This window comes from Nannospalax galili, unplaced genomic scaffold (assembly GCF_000622305.1).
Source record: "Nannospalax galili isolate Female #2095 unplaced genomic scaffold, S.galili_v1.0 scaffold75, whole genome shotgun sequence".
Lineage (NCBI taxonomy): Eukaryota > Metazoa > Chordata > Mammalia > Rodentia > Spalacidae > Nannospalax > Nannospalax galili.
This window is the reverse complement of record NW_008339433.1, coordinates 26,941-49,066: the sequence shown is the minus strand read 5'-3', so window position 1 is coordinate 49,066 and position 22,126 is coordinate 26,941. Positions and strand designations below refer to the sequence as shown.

The 22,126-nt window shown below is 37.8% G+C and overlaps 1 pseudogene; it reads left to right on the top strand.

The window, feature by feature from the left end:
- The first annotated feature begins 17,997 nt into the window (after window positions 1-17,997).
- Window positions 17,998-18,846, top strand: LOC103734872 (annotated as a pseudogene).
- The last annotated feature ends 3,280 nt before the right edge of the window (window positions 18,847-22,126 follow it).

Genomic DNA, 22,126 nt, shown 5'->3' with positions numbered 1-22,126 from the left:
TCTTAGATTCCACTCCTCCTGCAGCCACCATGCATCCCTGCCATGATGGACTATAATTCCCCTGGAACTGTAAGCTCAATAAAGTCTTTCTTCTATAAATTGCTTTGGTCAGTGTTTCTACCACAGCAACAGAAAAGTCACTCTCGGCATAGGCCTGTGTATTAGTTACTTTTCTTTTGCTATGATAGAAACACTGACCAAAGCAGCTTATAAAAGGAATTTGAGTTTATGGTTCCAGGGGAATTACAGTCCATCATGGTGGGGAGGCATGGTGGCAGGAGGTTGCTATGGGCAGGAGCAGAAAGCAGAGTTCTCACATCTTCAAGCCAGGACAGGAAGCAAGAGAGCAACCCAAGATCCGGCAAGGCTTAAGAACTCTCAAGGCCACCCCCAGTGATGGGCTTCCTCCAGGGTGGCCACACCATCTAAGACCTCTAAAATAACACCACCAACTGGGGACAAAGTGTCCAAATACTTGAAGCCTATGGGGGACGTTTTCATTCAATCCATCACAGCCTGGTAGGTGTAGGGAAAGAAACTCAAGACAAAATGGATAATATATGCAAAGTATAAAAAGCAAGAAATGGCTAAATGAAAGAATAAAAACATTTCCAAGGTACGGCTGGAAAAGTAAGGCAAGATAGGGTCACATGCCATATTTGGAATGTTGTACTTTACTTCATAGGTAATGGGGAAGCTTTGCAGTTTAAACCAGAGAAGTGAGAAGGTCAGATGTCATTCTAGAGAAAAATCCCAGGTGCCAGTACGGAGAATATATGGAAGGTGGTAATACCAGAAGTCATTTGGGAAACTCTTATTATGGTTCAGAAGTTAAAATGAGAGCATATTAATAGGGATAGAGTAAATAGGACAGACACAAAGAATATCCAGGAAAGAAAGTTGATTAGCCTTAGTGATACATTAGATGCTGGTAGTAAAATAAAGAAGGAAATAAAACATGACTTTTCAACTGGGTAACAAAATAGACATCAGAACGAATGGATTTGAGAAGTGGGGGATGATGACTTTTATTTTGAACATAGTGTTTGAATTGCCTGTGAGACATTCAGCTGGAGATGCTGGCAGAGCACTGAATACATAAGCCTGACATTTAAGGAGATGTTGTGGCTAAAAATACAGTTCTGGGAATCAGCAGTACATAGGTGATGAGTGGATGACACTGGCCAGTAAGAGTATTGACCTTGGCAAGTACAGTTCCCATTAATAATGCTAGAAGGAGCAGTTTACAGTGGAATGAAGAGGGAATACAGGTGTGAAAGTGAAGACACAATGCAGTCCACTAGAGAGAGTTCAACTGAGAAGGAAAAGGACTAGCAGTATCGTGAGCATCAAGGAAGATATTCCGTTGTTAGAGCATGATAGATCTATGTTAAATGTTGGTTGTAATTTCCTTTCAGGTCACCTTTGAGCTAGCACCCCTATGCATAGGGAGGGGAATGTCAGATCCCTAGTAATGGATCATGGGAAAGAAATTTACCTGCCCAATGTATTGAGGAATGTAAAAATGACACTTCTGAAAGAGGAATTTGACAGAAAGGAAGAGCGATTACTTAAGAATAAGACAAATAAATTGGTAATCCACTTATTGGTATTTTTGGATTTTTAATAAATGTTTAACAAAAGGGGTTCAATATTTCAACATCACATTAAGCCAAAAGAATATTTTAAAGCTGTCTGTAGCTGCCCATAAATTGAATTGTGCAGCATGTGATCGACTTCCTGCCAAGAACATTTGCTTGTTCCAACTTAGTCTGCTTTATCTAGATACAGTAATTATTTTATTTTGGCAAAGATGCTTGTTTGAAATTAACACTTACTGACCCCTATATTTTCCCCCTTCTGAGATCTCCACATATCCCATTGTCTGCCTAATAAGCCTGTTTATGACAAGGTCTCTTCCAGAAAACATTTGTCTTCAGATAGAGGCTCACTTAGAGAGGAATCATAAAACTGGTCACAATGGGTCTAGTACCCAATGTTCAAGGGGTGTATCAACTGAATATTTTATTTACTGCAAGCAGCCTCTGAGAAAATGATGGCTGCTGTTCTTCCCAGTCCAACTCAAAATTCCTGGGTTTATACTAATTAGGTTGTATAAAGGAGGCAGACAGTGTCAGAGGGAATATGGTTGACCACAACAGTTTGATTTAGTCCTGAGGATTTGTTGCCACAAGTTAGCATTTACCTTTTCCTCTGTCTCCTGACCTCGTGAGACATGTCTCAGATAAAGATATAGCTTGTCTGATCAGACAATTACTTCTTTGTCTTTGTAAACCTACATGATATCTGATGGAACCCTCAGGAACCAATTACATTCCGTACAGAAATGGAGGCATCCCATTCAAATTGATCAGAGCAACCAATCCCTCCCTCATTATATTTGATTAGGAGTCAATCACCATTAAATAATTTTAAGAATGTCAATGTTAATGATAGGACTTCATTATAAGCACACTTCAATAATTACTTTTCTTTCAAATAAGCTAAGCTGTTGGGTTCAGGCCAATTTAATCTTTAGATTGACAGCTGGCATTCTCTTCCCTTGTGCTCAGCTATGGTCAATGGTCAGCAATCAACCAATGGACCACCTCCTCTTTTTGAAAATGGTATGGGGGCAGATCTTTATGGCATCCCAGCTGCTTTGAATACTTCATAGGTACAGCTAGGAAACTATGGTCCAGCTGTAAGGAATACCATAGCTTCTGCTGAAGTCACAACCACCAAAATATACCAGCTGTGGAAAGCTCTACTCTGGGAAAGACAAAAATAGGTGACATTTTGAAGGCCCTGCTCTATTTGTAGCAGGAAGGAAGTACCTCCTGAATGACTCAGAAAAAAGCCAGTAATTGTTGCAGTGCAAGTCTTGTGCTTGATTAACTGATGTTTGTGATTAGAGGAACTGGACCTCATGCACATGTGTTGTTGTGATGGGTAGAAATACAATCCATGTGGAAGCATACAATGAGGGCTTCTACCTACATAAGTAAGCTGTTTTCCACTGTATTCAGGTTACTCTGGGAAAGTTCTATCCTGTGTACTACTCCATGGTGTTACAACATTAGACCCCAATAACAATTCTCCCAAGTGTTCTTTTGCCCACTTACAGCCTTTATTCTGGATAGGGTGCACAGAGCTATTGGAACAAAGAGGAGACAAATACCCAGAGCTTCCAACCTCAACGGTGGCCTGGTGGCCACAGTGGTGGCAGAAGAAGGAGTAAGGAGAAAGCTGACAAGTTCCAGAGAGTCAGCAGGAGCTATGGGCTCATAGCATAGAGCTGTAACACCAAAAAACAAGCTCAGCGTTCTTGAGAACCACCAAAAGTAAATGGTCCCAATACTTCAGGCCAGAGCTGTAAGAGTACAAGTCAAATGAAGAGTTTCTCAGCTAGTGAATGAGGGCAGACATTACAAGGGGCTAAGACTACGAAGGGTGGTTGAAGTACTGAGAAGGTGAGAGATAGGGATGACCTATGGAAGAGGGAAGACTGCAAAGCAGTTCATCTGAACAATGACAATACATTGTGTATTAGTAAGAAACTGTCAAAAAATTAAGACTAACTAAAAATCCCAGTAAAGCTCTATTGCTGTCTCCTTATACAGGTTGTCCACTGATCTCACTCCCAGAAAATGCTTCCTTGAAGTAGATCTGAGTAATGCCTTACAGTATCCATTGTACCTCTTACATTCATGCTGAAGGAATACTCTAACAGTCAGGAATTAACACTACTTATGCTGGCTGGATTCAGGGTTCACTGACATTGTAGCCCCACATCCTTCCAGTCTGTTAAGAACAGACACAAGAAAAGACATCATAAATTAAATCAAATACATTATGTAGAACATTTATTTTTATCTCAGTCTACAGCCCTTGGGTTATTTTTATCACCTTTTTAAAAAGTAAATTAAGCTCTCCCTAGCCACCTGATCAATTTGTCAAGATTTGAATTCTGAAATCTATATATCCATAGAAAATTACACCCTCTCCAAGCACATTTTTATCTTCACATGAAATTTATGTCAGCAGTGTTTTTCCAATATAGCTACCATAAAAGTTTTGTTTAGAGCAAGAAAGTAAGTTCTATACATCGTGGATAATGGTTTTCTTGACAACAACAGTCAACAGTATGTTACATAAAGTGTCTGAACGGATATCTTCTGTACATAGTCAATGGCATAAATGTGTTCATCATTTGGTCAAATATGAAAGATTTCCTGCTCCACCTTATCTATACCACCTTTCCCCCATTGACATTGCACAAGTGGCAAAACCCAGAGAAGCCAAGAAAATCATTAAGCCCGTTAAAGGAAAGGGATATACCAAATAGGATGAATTATACGTGGAAGTTTGGACAAATGTAGAGGTTTTAGAAAATATTATTTATTGAACTCTCACTTGCAAGTGATGGAGGCAAGCTCTCTTGCCAGATTTTTTAAATTATCATGATTATATCTACCATTTCATGGAAGAAACAGTAAGAAGAAAATACTTATTTTCTTCTTTAGCAAGATACCTGTTGCTTCCTGCCTGGTTCCTCTCCTCCCTACATTTATTATTTGGAGATAACTTATGAAAAGTAATTTCAAAATCTGTATAGCACCATGCTCATTTTCCCAAGCATTACTTTTTGCACATTCTGAGTTTCAGATTATGTAATCACAGACAAACTCCATGATCTGAATCTAGCAATTGACAGACACGGATTTGATTATGCAATCCTGAGTGGTTAGGGAAAACTTTTATTCTTTCAAACCCATAATTGACTGTGCTTTCCTTTGCAGCTGACTGCCTTTCGGCAACCCTGTTGGGTTCAGTTTGCAGGCTGCTAACTCCTAATCACAAACTCTAGTTTGTGTGATGGATAAAAGATCTGTGCAGCACTAAAACAATACTAGGACCATCTTTCCTCACATAAAAATGTTACAAATACCCAATCCTTTCTCTACTTCACCAAGTTCCTTATTTGGGCTTTTCATGGCCCACATGTTCTATTTTAAGGAAATCTAATATAAGAAAATCCAATTTTATTAAGTATTGGGGTTAGATGTTTGAGTGGAGATGGATAAGAGGATAGGAAAATACAGGAAATGCAAAATCACATACTCATTCTAAAGGAAGGATTACACAATAGTCCCCTTGAGCACCAATACTTCCCAACATTCACACCTGCTACATTTAGGTATACTCTTGATAAGTTGAGTTGTAACCTTCTGCTGAGTCATTCCTTTTGTTTTTATCTCTTCACTTGCTTACTCCAAGGCACGGTAAAGAAGCTTGTATGCAGTTGGTTCTCAATATGAGTACATTTCTTATTAAAAGAATAAATGAACATAGAGTACAGATTGCAAAATGGAGTAGACATGGAGTCATAGCTAGCAATAACAGAGATAACACATGTGAAAGTGTTCGAGCAGGGCCAGGTAGTTGGTACATACTGTTTTGGTAAAGTTTACTTTTTAAAATATATTTTTATTTTCTTTGAGAATTCCATGCAATATATTTTGATCATATTCACCCTCAACTCTTCCCCTTAACTCCTCTCATATCCCCCCACCACTACCTCCCTACACACCCCACCATCTTGTACTTTTCTTTTAATTTAATAAACCATCAATGCCAATTTGTGTTGTACATATTTGTTGGAGTATGGAATCATCCACTGGAATGTGGTAAACCTACGAGGAGCCATATTTTTAAAGAAAAATGACTCTCTCTCCACCAGAAGTCATAAATTATCTATACCGCATCAGCAAAAGGTTGGGGCCCATGAACCACTATCCCACTCTTGCTAGAATGTTGACTGGCTTGATCGAGCGAATCTTGTGCAGGTAATCATAGCTACTATGCATCCATAAGTAGTAGTCCTGTCATATCTAGAAGACACTGTTTCACTCCAGTCTTCCCTGACTTGTCTCTTACAATCTTTCTGCCCCCTCTTCTGACATGGTCCCTGAACCTTGGAGAGGCTTGTGATATTGATGTCCCATTTGTGGCTGAGCCATCAGGTGACACTGGTTCTCTGCACTTTGACCTGTGGTGAGTTTCTACATTAGCCATCATCCACTGCACAGAGAAACTTCTCTGATGAGGTCTGAGATCTTCACTAATTTGCCAGTCAAGAAAGAGATACAAATTTGTTGGACAGTTTGATAACTATGTTCATTTACCAAAATGAGTAACTCTAACTCATTTAGCGAAAAGGCTCAACTATAGGGCCTGTAAAGTCCCCAACCATAGGTTCTTGGCCAAATGTGCATTACTAAGCATGTGTTTCCTCCTCTGGAGCAGGCCTTAAAACTAATCAGAAACAATCAGAAAGTTATTGGTGATTTTCATAATATTTGTGCCTCTATTTCACCCATGGGTGTGTCTTGCCGCACTGGTTGTTATTGCAGTTCACAGAGTTCATAACTGGGTAAGACTGTTGATGACAATTTCCTTCAGCAAGCTGAATAATACCTCCCAGTATTATGACAGCTAATCAGTGGGGAGGAAACTTTCTCGTCAGGTCTGACTTGATTCGTCCATGTGCTATGACCAATATATGTGGTGTCTTCAGCTAAAGGGCCATACCATCACCTTCTGGTGGGCAACCCAGAGCAATGGAAGTAGACTATTTTGTTCTGAGGGGGTCTCTGGAACACCTCTGACTAAAGTTTACTATTAAAGTATGAGATACATTAAAACATATGCAATAACTATAGGAAGAGATGTATATTTGTCAGGGTTATATAGAGGAATGAGACAAATGAATTAATATATTTTACAAAAGAGGATTTATTAGATTGGATTAACAGGCTGAATAGTTCAACATTGACTGCCTACACACTGGAGAAGCCAAGAATCCAGTAGCTGCCCAATTCACGAGGCTGAATGCTCTAGCAATCCCAATTTAGCAATGATTGCCTGGAGAACTACTAGAGTACAGCTGAACTTCAGTCCACATTGGAAAGGCATGGTCGGTGGGTACCGATGTCAGAGAAGGGTGGGATAGATACACTCACCAGAAAGAAGTTATGGTAGGCAAGTAAACACTTCTTTTCCTTCAGACCTCTTTATTTCTGGTCTTTTTCCAGAAGGTTCTTCCCACTATGGAGGAAAGTCTTCCTCATTGGTTAATCCTTACTGTAAACAGCCTCACAGGCTCATCAAGAGGTGTGTCTCATGATGCCATATATAATCAAGTTGAAAATCAGGGTTAACCATCACAGGAAGATATAATTAGAACCTGAAATTTATTCTTAAGATGCTATTGTCTCAAAGTATCTCAGAATAATCAATAAAATGGGGGATCTAACTACACAGGCATGAGTAATTTATTTTTCCATTATATGAATTGAATTACAGACAATATAACCAAGTTAAGAATACTTTATTGAGCCAGTGAGGTGGCGCAATGAGTAAAGGTTCTTGTTGCCAAGCCTCATGCCAAGCTCAATCCCTAGGACCCATGTGGTAGAAAGAGAGAACTGAGTCCTGTAAGTTGCCCTCTGACCTGAACACATGTGCTGTGGTGTACATGCACCCACACAAACATGTACATGCATACACACTAAATAAATAATTTCAAAAGAATAATTTATTGACTTAAACCAACATTTATGTAAAGGCTATGGATAGGAATTATGATAAAACCTTTATAGTACAGAGCAAAGAATTGTGTTTACTTGGAGTTCAGTAGGATCACAATCAAGAAGAAAGAAAATTTAAACAGTTTTGAAAAAGTGCTCCTAGGTGTTACAAGATGGTAGCTGATTTTATAGCCCAAACTTCAAAGTAAAGATGTTGATTACATGCCCTGCTTGTCAAGAACTATGATTAGTATGGCAAAGGTGAAATGTCTTATAAGGGACTGAGTACACACAGTTTAAGGAAACAATGGCAATAGTTTCACAAGTTGTTTACAAAGGCTAGTGAATTCCATTCTAAAAGCTGTTGTTCAGTTCATTTTACAAGTTCAATATGTACCTTAGTTGGTATCTTAGCGTCTTTCTATTGATATGAGAAAAACAATGACCAAAACCAACTTGGGGAGAAAAGTGTTTATTTTTATATCTCTCAGGTCACAGTTCATCACTGAAGGAAGAAGCTAAGGCAGGAACTTGGGGTAGGAAACTGGAGGCAGGATCTGAAGGACAGACCATGGAAGAATGCTGCTTATTGGCTTGCTCTCCTGGACCCTGTTCAACCTGCTTTCTTATACAACACAAGACCACCTGCCCAGAGTGGCGCCACTCAGTGGTCTGAGACGTCCCACATCACAACAATCAAGAAAATGCCCTACAGACATGGCCGCAGACCAGTCCAATAGAGGAAATTCCCTCTACCCAGGTGTGTGAGGTTATCAACTAAAGCTATCCAGCATAGTACAGACAGCTCAGTTTCAAATTTGAGCTGTGGATATGTCTGAAGTCTGGTTTAACAAGGCTCCTCCAATCCATGTTTCACCCATTCCATTTTAAGTAGCCAGACCAATACTACTCCATCCTCATTTTCTCTGTGATATGACAGAAATACACACACACACACACACACACACACACACACACTCACCTTGTAATGAATAAAGGATATAGAATTACTGACATGAATTATAATTTTTAAGTGAAATAAATGCTGATTAATATATTTGTTTTATATCATTTATTTATTTATTGTATTTATTGTTAATTTATTAGTGTTGCACATACATGTAAGTGCACCACATGCATGCAATTCCCACAGAGAACAGAAGAGGGCACTGGTGCTGGAAACCAAACCTAGGTTCTATGCAAGAGCAGGCAATGCTATTAACCACTGAACCATCTCTCCAGCCCAATTTATATCTTAAACAAGGGAATTTAAAAATCATAATATAAATGTTACATCTATTGCCAGTTTATGACATTCTCTTACTAGAACATTCTATTTATATAGTATAAGCAGTAACCAGTGATTGCCAAGAAAATCTCTATAAAAACTAATAGGGATGAAGACAGAAAATAAAGTTATAGGGAGTTAGCTCGCTTTTTAACCTATGAGATATCATTGATATATTGTTGAGTCATTTTCTAATATTTGGGGTTCCTTGGAGTACAGAAATGGCATTTGTGTATTGAAATTTCAAGACAATGTAATGATATTCAGGTGCCATATTCTATGTTCAGAAAGTAAAATAAAATACAAAACAAGAAAAAATTTCCCTGTCTGCTCATTCACTCAGTTAATATTTTCATGACCCTAAGACAATGTTACCAAGCTCCTTCACAGGTGTAACACTACAAAAATTGATGGGACAAACTTGATGCTTGACTTGAGTAAGTTAGGTTTGAAACTTGTCAAAAGACTGACAGTTCCTCTTTAAAACTAAATTGCCTAGAATATTAAATGATTATTATACAGACAGATTCAATTTGATTTTTATATTATTATAGAAATTACCAATCACAGTTTTGGAGTTTTGAGGGCAAACATTTGAAACTTTATTCTAAAATTAGATTCTGAATCCCCTAAGGTGGCACCTTTTGAGAAATCTTTCCAGTTACAAAGGTCTTAAGGGCTTCATTAATAACTCTGCTTTAAAAGCATAAAATATCTTTCTCTGGCCTTGAATCTCATAGCTTCTTAAAAACTAAATTATGTAATAATTATCTCCTTTTGAAGATTTATTATCTGAGAAAATGGAGGAAGATATCTTGTATTCAAATAGTAGAGGCCCAATAAGAAACTAACATAGCTTTTCTACTGCACGATTCAGTAGAGTCAAACTTACCATGGAAGAAGCATTCCTGGAGTTGAAATGCAAGTGTTAGTGAATCAGATGATGCTTAATGGCAGTATTCCAGAACTGAGGCCTCTGGGATGGGGTTGGGAGAATGCAGAAATAAGCTAAGATTTATCTTAGAGTAGTTGCTGGAGCAACCAGGAATCATCCAAATCACCTGGAATTTATCACAAATACAGATAGAATGGCCAGACAGAAAAGTTAGAGAACCATAATCTTTACTGGAGAGAGACCTTGGATGCCACATTTCAAGCAACCACTCCAGATAATTATGTACAATCATGTTGGGAAGCAGTAAGCTAATGTTTCTGAAAGTGAGCCAATACCTAAACATAGAGACTTTTCAAAGATTCTTTACATTTAAAAATGACTTCATTTGTTCATAAAACAAATCCTGAAAAAAAGCAGCACCCAAAAATATAGAAAAGATTTTAAAGAGATATATAACAGTTTTGGAGAAACCTAAGCACTACCAGTTTTCTCTTCCCCAAAGTGTTGGTTTGAATAAGAGATGCCCCCATTGGCTTTATGTGTTTGAACACTTGGTCCCTATCTGGTGGTTCTGTTTGTGAAGGTTATGGAACTTTTAGGAGGTGCAGCCATGCTGGAGAAAGTACATAAATGAAGGTGGACTTTGAGGGTTTATAACCTTGCCCCATTTCTTACCATTCTCTCTGTTTCTTTTGTAAAGTTTGGATTTGAGCTCTCAGCTTTGTGCTCCAGATTCATGCTGCCATGCCTTCCCCGCTGTTATGGAATCTCTCTCTGGAACAGTAAGCCCAAATGAAATTTCTTCTCGAAGTTATATCTGGTCATGTTATTTTATCAAAGCAACAGAAAAGTAACTAATACAAAAATTGGTACCAGAAAGTAAGATATTGCTATGAAGAAACTTACCATATTGTTTTGTGGAGGAATGTGGAAGGCCTTTAAACTTTGAAGTAACAAACAGCTGAATTCTGTAAGCAGACATTAACAGGCCTTTCTAGTAGAAGCCTGAAAGACAGTAGTGCTGAGAGTAGTGTGGGCAGAACAGACAAAGTTCAAGAAGTTTCAGAGGGGAACAAGGAATTGGGGTAGAGGTCATTTGTGTAATATTTTGGCAAAGAATTTAGCTGCTGCCTTGTGCCTGTGTCTTAAGAACTTGCCTGAAGCTAAATGAAAAAGTAATGAACTAATTTCTTTGGTGGGAGAAATTTCAGAAAAGCATAACATTTTGTTGGTGACATAGCTTTTATAGATTACTCTTATACAGGTCAACAATGTGAAAGAGTATTTGTTACAGAAAGAAATACAAAATGTACAGTTTGGAGAGAAAAAGAACTCTAGGAGGCTTAATGTTGCATCCAACGCCTGTACTAGAAGAGAGGTAGTAATTGTTATGATTAACACCATTAAGGAGCAACCTCCTACACTGCAATGGAACAGTGGGAAGGGTGCCCTCAAGGCAAGACCCAACTCATCTAAGATTCCAAACTGTGAAAAAGAGCCTAAGTGGTTTGCTGCTCCTAAAATGCAACTGCATAAAAACCTGCTATAAATGTAGTTCAAGGATATGAAGGTTCAGCCCAAGTTGGCAGCTGAACTTGCTGCAAGAGTGAGGGTGTTATGGATACTTCCTCTACAATTTCAGAGAATTTCTGAAGCCAGAAAATGTGTGGTAGTGGTGGAGATTCTGTAAGAAGACCCTTAGAGGCCAGTAGAGGCCATCACATGAGGCACTGATGTGAAGCTTAGGTTGTAGTGGGGAGCTCAAGATGTTGAAGATGCCACATTCATGAGACATCTGCCAAGGAGAGCTGCATACAGGGAGGGCAACCAGCCCATGGGAGAGATGTATGTTGCAGGTAGCAAAGCTGGAGGGGAAGAGACATCTAAGTCCTTCAAAACTGAAGTCTCAGACACCAGACATGGAGCTGCAGGATTTCACGATTTGCTCTGCTGAGTTTTGGTCTTCCTCAGTACAGTATTTCCTCACTGTGCCCCTATTTCTTCCCTTTTGGAAAGGGAATGTATATTCTGTGCCATTATATGTTAGAAATCTGTGGTTTTCTTTTTTATTTTACAGAGGGCTACAGTTAAGAGATTGTCTTGACCATCAGAAAAGACTTTGGACTTTTGAACAGTGCTGAGACTGTTAAAGACTATGGGGCTTTTGAAGTTGGATTAAATACATTTTGCATTATTATATGGTCATGAGCCTATGGCTGCCAGTGAGTGGAATGTAGTTTGAATGAGAAATGTCCCCCCATAGACTTCATGTATTTGAACCCTTGATTCATAATTACTGGCAGTGTTTGGAGAGGTTTTGGAACCTTTAGGAAATATGGCCTTACTGGAAGAAGTATAATACCAAGGATGGATCTTGAAGATTTGTAGCCTCACCCCATTTCCTGCCACTCTCTCTGCTTCCTTTGTGTGGCTGAGATGTGATCTCTTGGTGTTTCACAAATCTATAGCCATTCCTCCCCTACCTTTTATGAATTATCACTCTGAAACTGTAAGTACAAAGAGACTCTTCTCTAAGTTGTTTCTAGTCGTGGTATTTTATCAAAGCAATGGTAAAGTAAGTAGTATACCCATAAATGGAGCCTATATATTACACAGTATAATCTCACTACTCTTTCTGACAGATGAGCTCTGTACTTTGACTTAAAGCATCAAACTACCTTGGACCTACCCCACCCATTCACTTAGTGGCAACCTTTGAAAGCTGCTTAGAATAAATAGAAAATAAGAAATTAGTCTTTTTAAATTTCTGGTTAACAACAAATGAATCAAAATTTGTCTGTAAATCCCAATAAGGGAAATCTTCTCAATATGTCACTCTATTGTATATATCTACAAAAGTCTAGGTGAATTGGTCTTTGAGTGCCCGTGATTCTGCTGGGCCCCAGGGCATCCTAACTATGTAGCACAAGACTGTATCCATAGCAAGGACAGAAGAATGAGCTAGATATATAATTAATAGTTGATGGGAAGAAAAATACATTTTATTTATTGGTGTAATCTCATGTAAGTACCCATGTGTTATATTAACTTTTACCCATGTCTCTATAAGCATCCCTAACGAAACTCACAAAACTGTTAAAAAAAAATGATCATAGGAGAAGAACAGTAGAATATGTTGTAAAGAAGGGTTTCAATGGGAGAGAGAAGAGACATTAGGGAAGACAGTGTGAAAACAATTGAAGCCCATTGTATACATGTATGAAAGTATCAAAGAGTGAAAGAATATTTTTAATAGAAAGTTAAAGGAGGACTAGATGGGAAGAGCAAGGTGATCAGTGGGAGTGGGAAAGGGACAGAAGATGGTAAAGGGGGTGAACATAATCAAAATATGTGGAAATGCCATAATGAAGTTTTATTATATAATTAATATATGCTAATAAAAGCAATAAAAAGAAAGGTAACTGGGCTAGATATGGTGGATTCTGCCTGTAATCCCAGCACTCTGGAGCCTTACACAGGAGGATCACCACAGATTTGAGGTCAGCCTTGGCTATGTAGTGAGTTTCAGGAAAGCCTGTGCTATAAAACAAGAATTTATCTCAAAAAAGAAAAAGAAACAAACAAAAGAAAATTCACTGAATTCTTTACTGAAGCTTTTCTTAGAGCTTTTACTATACTAAATTTCACTTAAAAACTCAAGGTAAAAATGTAGCATACAGACTCTCAAATAATTATGTAGAGAAAGTTATTTGGGTAGTTTCTTACCCACACTCAGCACTGGATAAATAAAACATTTTGTTTAAATGGAACAGAATATAAAACATTATCCTGATTTTTTTCTAACATGACCTTCAGTTTTACTCTATTCAACTCTAGTCATCTGGTCATCTTTATTTGTCCCTAGTATTTATCATGACCTGACCAAAATATGGCCGTTTCTTTATCTGTTTTTGCCTATCTTACTCACTAGGACTTATGTCCCATAAGAGTAGGATTTATGTCTCTTTAATGTAATTTCTATAATTTCTGATGTGCAGAACAGTACCTAAAATATAGTAGATATTTGTTGACATAATAAGAAACCTAAACATCTAATGTAACACCCTTTGGGTCACCTGATACCAAGAAGCCTTAACCTTGAGGCCAAATGTCCAAATAAGTAATACTGTTCAATATCATCTAAAGCATAAAAAAACTCTTTGAAGGGATCAAAGTATCCTTTCCCAATTCCCTTGATGTCAGGTGTCAACTATACTTCTCTGAGATGTCAAAACTTGAGATTTATTTTATTATGACATGTTTCTAGAACATGTTTGTGTCTAACACTATGATACTGATCACTTAGAAAATATTTTTTAAAATGGGATATTTCTGGTTGGTAACACACAAACAAATTGAACTGCTTAGGCTGGTTAACTTTTAGTGACTAATTTCTCCAGACCATACCCATCCTAGTATTAGGGTAATATCTTAAACCACATGACAGATTATATAATACAGGCCTTGGTCTCTGTAGTCTATTAGAACAGGAGAAGATAAAGAACCAAAAATTACATAACTTCCTATGCAAAGAAAGAAAGAAAAATAATGTCAACACAAATTATTTCCAAGAGTACAATGATATAAGGAACACACCACACAAAAATGTCTTCAAATTTTAATGAAAAGAAAAGTACTAACTATGGAATAAAGTAAGTCGTAGCCAAATAATGACAAATTTCTGAATGGCCACTTTCTGAATGGTTACAACCAAGAGAAATTAGAACCAGAGATCTCACTGATACAGCTCTCAATGTGCCTCATTGTCATATGAACAGTTATAGTAGAAAGCATGTGAGTCTACCTTTAAAACCCTGGAAGTAGTTTGGAAGAAGGAAAGATTTGGAAAATCTGTTAAGAATCAAAACCATCACTCACTAACCTTAGACTTTTAAGTCTTCATTTTGGCTTTTACAGGTCACGACAGAAGACCATGTGAGAAGACAAAACAATCGTAAGCACTCACAACTAATCTATTCATAACTGAAAGTAAGAAAAATAAAAATAAAATACTAAATAAGACAATATTGTTTGAAGGAGTGGGAGGTTCAAAAGTAGGTGGGTAAGCCAGGTGTGATGATATTTGCCTGTAATCCCAACACTTGGGAGTCTGAAGCAGAAGGATTGCCAGTTTGATACTAGTCTGGGCTGCATGACAAGTCCAGGCCAATCTGGACTATGTAGAAAGACCCTGTGTCAAAATAAAAAGGAAAAGTAAGAAGCGCTTAGTCATACCCAGATGAATTTCCCCTTTAGACATACAGAATAATAGTACTATAGCAAACACCCAGAGGTCCCGTACAGACTTTTTACTGTCTAACATTAAAGGATAAATCAGGAAAAAGCTTACTTTGATATGGTTTATGTTTTCTAGAAAGAAACATTTTAGAGCATTATCGTGAGTTGGGGGATAGCCTGAAGCCCCAAAGTTGAACGAACTCTATATAATAGGTGCTATCACACTGGCATTAGTGGTTCCCAGTCTGAGTTATGCCTTTGGCTCATCACATGCAGAGCTACTGAAACATTCTTGAGTCTCAGATACAGTTAATAAATCCTAGTTTGAAGAAAACATTTCTTGAAAAAGTAAAAAAGAATTTCAAAAGAATGTAAAGTCACTGAAACATGATATGAAAGTCAAATGATAAAACAATCAGATGTGAGGAATAAGATGAAAAGGGAGACCAAGGTAAGAAAACAAATTGAGAAGCAAACAGCGTTATTGAACTATAAAACACATTACATGCCATGAAAATGATGAAAGAAGAAAGCAGAGGTGATAATATTAATATCGGCAAAGGTTGAATTCAAGGAGAAATGCTTTGCTAAAGGATATGATCCAGTTTGAGGCTATAACTGCCATAAATATTCATGTACCAAATAACGGAATCAGAATACATACAACATAAAGCTCATAAAATGTAAGATTCTCCTAAACACAGTTGCAGGAGTTGATCTTACATTTCTGACATCTCAATTTATGTCATCTTGCATAAAAATTAAGCAAGAATATCTAAAAATTTCTGGAAAGAAATCATAAAAGAATGGAATTAAAAGTACAACGATCCTTCAAACTTTGAAAGAATTTGATGAAGAAATAGGTGGATCAATGAAATATAATAGTCTCAAATCTATTAGACTGTTATACATATGGAAAAGAAATCTATCATGAATTTCACATTTCATATTAGCAACAAAAATATGGAAAATTTAGACAGTGCCATTAGAACATGTGATTATTTCACAAAAAGAAATATGAATTACCTCCTTGTTTTTGTAAAGTTTTTAAATATATTATTTTTATTTTGTGTGTACAAGTGTTGTGTCTGTATGTACATAAGTGCATCCCTATTACACAGTGCCCATGGATGTCAGAAGACTGCATCAGATCCCCTGGAACTGGAGTTGCAGAAGGTTGTTGGCCACCATGTCAATGCTGGGAATTGAACCTCGGTCTTCTGCAAGAGCAGTCAGTGCTTTAACCACTGAGTCTCTCTAGCCCCATATCCTTGTTTTTAATATAAAAATAAATCCCCGATAGATAAAGGGTTTTAATAGAAAATAAAAGGCTTAAAGCTGCTAGAAAAACACATGCAAGTTGATATATAAACTTGAAATGGAAAGCACTCCTCAAAGAGGACACCAATATCAAACACTAAAAAGAAAAATACAAAAATTCATTACATATAAATGTAACAGTGTTATTTGCAAATACTGAAAATATCAGAAATAAAAACAAAAGACAGACTGATTGAAAAAAAATGCACAAAAGACAACTATACTCTTTCTTTTACAGTAAGTTTGTACAAATCGGTAACAAAAGAATGAGCAACCTCAAAGAAAGCCAAAGAATAGTACCAGGCAGTTCTTAGGTAAAGAAACACAAATGTTCATTAAACACATGAAAAGATGCACAACCTTATTCACGATTAATGAAATGCAAATAAAAACAGCAATGAGGATGGCTTTTTACCCACTGGATTGTCAATAATTCAAAAGCTCACCAAGATGAGGAGTAATAGGCACTCTCAGACACTGCTAGTAGAGATGCAAATTGGTGCCACCTCTGGGGAAGATAATTGGGCAACAGAAGCAGTCCACATATCCCAGAATAATCACTTTTGGAAAGGGGGATATTTAAAGGAAATCTACTTAAAAATAGGAACCAGGGTATAATAGTTGATTTTTCAATGTTTCATTGGAAATTCATATTTAAAATTAAAAACTATATTAATGTACTTTATCATATATTGTTTAAAGATAAAATTTTGATGCAATTGCAGACATTATTACAATAATAAGTGAATTCAATCTTGATTGCAGATTTTTTCAGTGTGATTTTTCTGACAAAAAAAATGACATGATAGTACAATCATGCATCCTCCTCATTATTTCACAGCAGGATCCTAAAGAGTAACTTTCACAGAATATTAATGTGCTCCATTTACTTTCCCATGGACCGCTCTTCACTTCTGATATTCCAATTTCTGTCTTTTATTCTATCTGTTTTGTTACTCTATGTGAATTTGTTAGAGTCCACAAAAGTTAATTCTGCCAGTCCCCCGCCTGCCAATGACTTTGTGGAATTTAAAGTCTATCATTTTCATCAACTTTATTAAGTCCTGTGTCTTTCTTTTAAATATTTTATTTATTATTTTAATTTTATGTGTATGAGTGTATTGCCTGCATGTATATGAGTGCACCCATGTCGTGCAATGCAGCAGAGGTCAGAAGAGGGCATCAGATACCCCTGGAACTGGAGTTAAAGACGGTTTGTAGCTGCCATGTGGGTGCTGGGAATCAAACCTGGGTCCTCTGCAAGAGCAGTCAGTGCTCTTAACCACTGAGCCATCTCTCCAGCTCAAGTCCTGTGTCTTTTATACAATTTTAATTTCCCTTTGAATTTGCACTGCAGTCTCTTTCTGCTGTAACAATTGGCATAGGCATTTATTGGATGGGCGAGTATATACTCCAGTGTTAAGTAGAAACAGTATTGCATAGGAAATACTTTTCCTAAGTGGCCAATCCAATAAAGAATATTTCTGTGCTCTGATGAATTTACTTCTCTGTAAAATCCTATAAGGATTCACATAATAAATATTTGAATGAGAATTTCTTGTTGTTTATCAACATTTTAAAATGCATTTTGCAAGTTTTCTCACATATGTGTAAGCTAGGGCAAAAATAAAAGACATGATTATAAAAGGGGAAATAGTAAGAATATGCAAAGGGCAGAGGAAGTAGGGAGAGCACAAAAGAAAGAACACAGAACACAGCACATCCATTGTTTAAATGTGGTGGAACCTCAGCAGCAGAAGCAGGAACTGCTGGGCAGTGACTTACATGCTCTTAACTGTCTGCCATCATGGCTCAGCAGGACCAAAATCAGCAAGAGACTGCTATGCAGAATCCTCTGGTGTCAGAGTGGCTGGAGCTCTCCATCCTGTACAAGGACTGTGCTGAGGATGACAGCTACCAGCACATCAAGGACCTCCACAAAAAAATGCATACTTCTGAAAGACCAGGCCTGCCAGCACATGCTTCTACTAAGCCTCCAGCTTCTCCACCTTGGAGGCACTGATGAATGACATCAAGGAACTGCAGCAGTTCAAGGCTGTATCTGCCACAAGCAAAGAAGACCTGGTGTGCCAGGCCTTCTCTGAGTTCACAATTGAGGACTTCCACATGGACGTGACTGATCTGGTAGAGAAAAGCAGACCTCAGTAGCCAGTCTCCTGAACTTCAAAGACTGGAGCACCCTGGACTACCTTGTGGTCTACCTGAGGCTGCTTACCTCTGTGGCCTGCAGCAAAAGAGCAAGTTCTTTGAGCACTGCATTGAGGGCAGCAGGATTGTGAAGAAGCTCTGACAGCAGGAGGTAGAGCCAATGTGTAAAGAGAGTGACAAGACCACATCATTCTGTGGCCCAGACCCTCAGTATGTCCATCCAAGTGTAGCAGATGGACCACCATGAGGGTGGTACCACAAACACGCATGTATTCCTTGAGGGCTCCAAGCTCAAGGTCTACATTATCTACTACCCTAGACACTGCATTGTTCTCTACAAGTAGGGCCTGCTTGCGTGGCTCCCCTTTGCCAGGTACTAGATGTGTACATGGTTGTGTGTGTGTGTGTGTGTGTGTGTGTGTGTGTGTGTGTGTGTGTGTGTAGTTGGAAATGATATTTCACTTCTCCCTTTTCATGTCACACAGCCTTCCACATTTTATTCAAGGTAATGCTGGTGGTGAAAATAAAGGGTAATATGAAGGTAATATGATAAAAGTATATTGTATGCATGTATGGAAATGTCATGATGAAACCCCTTGCTTTGTGCTATTAATATACACAAAAGTAATGTGCTTACTTTTAGTACCTCTATGTCTTTTCTGAGCTTCCTGACTAGGTAAACTGCCTTATTACATGCTCTCAATGAATCTTCAGAACATGTGTCACAGATGCAATTCTATATTTCTATAATTTAATTAACAATAATCTTCCACATTATAATGTTTAATCCAGAGAGACAGGGATTACAGGACTCACAAATATCTAATTCATGAATAACAAGGAATAACTGGAGACTACTGTGATGACTAATCTTGGTTGTCAACTTGACTCACCTGGGAAGAGAGAAACCCCCCCCCTTAATTGAGAAACTTCCTTCATTGGATTGACCTGTGGGCATGTCTATGGGGACATTTTCTTGATTGCTAATTGATGTAGGAGGGCCCAACCCACTGTGGGTGGTCTATCCGTACTCAGGTGGGCCTGGGTTGTATAAAAAGGTGAGCTGAGCAAGCCAGAAAGAGCAAGCCAGTAAAAATGTTTCCTCCATGGATCCTGCCTCAGCTTCTGCTTGAGTTCCTGCCCTGACTTCCTTCAATGATGAACTGTGACCTCTGGAAGTATAAGCTAAAAAAAATCTTTTCCTCTCCAAGTTGGTTTGATTCAGTTTTTTATCACAGAAACAGAAAGCAAATTTCTGTCCTTCGGGAATGGAATGATTAATTCCATTAGGATACATCCATAAAATATACACTGCATGGGACAATCATTGAAAAAATAAAAGAAGATTCCAGCATGTAAGAAAGAAGTTGAGATAGGAAGGCCAAGAGTTTGAGACATGTTTAAGTAGGCCCTCCTACATCAACTGCATAGTGAGACTGTCTGAAAACAATGCAGTATATTCTGGTACAGAATGCCTACATTTTCCATAGTAAGAAAGCAAGCTGCAAAATAGTCTTTAATGATCTATTAGTAAGTCAGGCATGGGAGTACACACCTGAAAATTTAGCACTTAGGAGGCAGACACAGAAGAATCAGGAATACAAAGCCAGCCTTGGCTATATATAATATTGAGACCAGTCTGTGCTACAGGATACCCTGTCTCAAACAAACAAAAAAGCTTCTATTCTAGTTATGTCCAATTTCAAATAACACACACAGAGAGAGAGAGAGAGAGAGAGAGAGAGAGAGAGAGAGAGAGAGATCTCTGCATGTTTGCCAATAGGTACATTCATTATTTTTCTAGAACTTGCTAACAGACTTTATTTGTGGTGAGACTGACTAGGAATTATGGGGAAGAGGACTTTTAGTTCCCTGTCATACGTTTGTTTGAATTCTTTTACTGTATTCATGTGCTAGCTTTATTTTAATAAAAAAATTCACATTGCTTTTGAGATTAGGAGCAAGTAGTAACTAACAGGATGACTTCAAGAGGAAATCCTTGTAAACTGTGAGCAATAAAAGCCATATCAGTCTTGAAACAGCCTATTCACTTCTCTATCCTGGTTGGGTATCCTTATTTTCCAGAAAACATAGTCATGTTCCACTCTCCCCCATTCTTTCATTTACATATTCTTTCATTTACTCAAGACATGTTGTTTTTTGCACTCCCTGGAGAATTTGTGTAGATCCCTCCCTTTGTCACTGATATTCTCCCCTTCCCCATTTGCTTACTGCCTACTTGTATTTTATTATTACTCCTTCAACAATCCTCCCTCCTCCAGACTATGTCAGCTTACTTTGCATTCTTCCTTCTCCATCAGAATACTCATCACATTTGTGTTCATACTTCCCATGTCTGTATTTCCCACTTGATTCTATCAAGTGAAAGACTTTATCCATGATGTCTACCCAAGATCTTGGCATATAAGTAGTAGCTCAATAAATTATGATTAACTGGCTGAGAGCAAATTCACTTACATAACTCTCCTGCTTTAAATCGCACTACTAGCTAGCTTCTTACTATATATAAAAGATAGAATACAGGGTATTTCATGATCACACTCCTAGTCTACTCTCAACCCTCATATTCCCCAACCCAAGCCTTTGTCTTTCATACTCTAACAAATCAGAGTTATATAGGTTCCTAGAAAAAAGTGTTGATTTGCTCACTTCTGTAAAAGCTGTTTCTGACATATATAATACTTCTCTCACCTCTGTTAGGTGTATATGGTGAGTTCTCCTGAATTCATAAAGAATAATCAGATATGGGGCTGGAGAGATGGCTCAGCAGTTACTAGCACTAATTGTTCTTACATAGGACCGAGGTTTGATTCCCAGCACAAACACAGTAGCCAACAACTGTCCATAACTCCAGTCCCAGGGGAATCCGATGCCCTCTTCTGACCTCCTCAGGCATTGCATGACATGGATATACTTACATACACACAGGCAATACACTCATACACACAAAATAAAAATAATTTTAAAAATTTAAGAATAATAATCAAATATGACTTCATTATAGGAGTCTTCCATGATCTCCTAAATAAGCTCACCCACGCTTTCCCTATGCATAAACTCTATCTTGTATCATTTGTCCTTGTATCTTTTTGATTTATTTAACATATTCTAAACAATTTCCTGAAAAGGGCTTTGTCTTTAGCATTATATTTCACAAATGCCTAATGCATAACTATAACACAGTAAATACTAGATTCCTCAAGTGAATTGAACATGGATTATGTGTGGAGATAAATTATTAATAGTATCTCTATAGCACCTGCATGCTTATATATAATTTTTCCAGGGGAATGGAAAATATTATCAAGATTTTATACATAGTAACTCCATTAACTGCCCTGAAAGAATAGCAAATGCATTTTTTACATCTAATAAAACTTCATGCTCCTGGTTGAAAGGCTACATAAAACTTTGCCTCCCTGGGCCACAGCCAAATCTAAGGCTAAGAGAATTCTTTTCTCAGATCTAAGATTACAAATCTATGAAGCCAAGAAGGCAAAGCAAATAAATGGTCTTTATAGGCCATGCAATTTAACAGCAGTGAACAAATCAGCCATTTAGTTCCATGCAAGCATTCTATGCCATCTTCCCAGGTCACTCAGA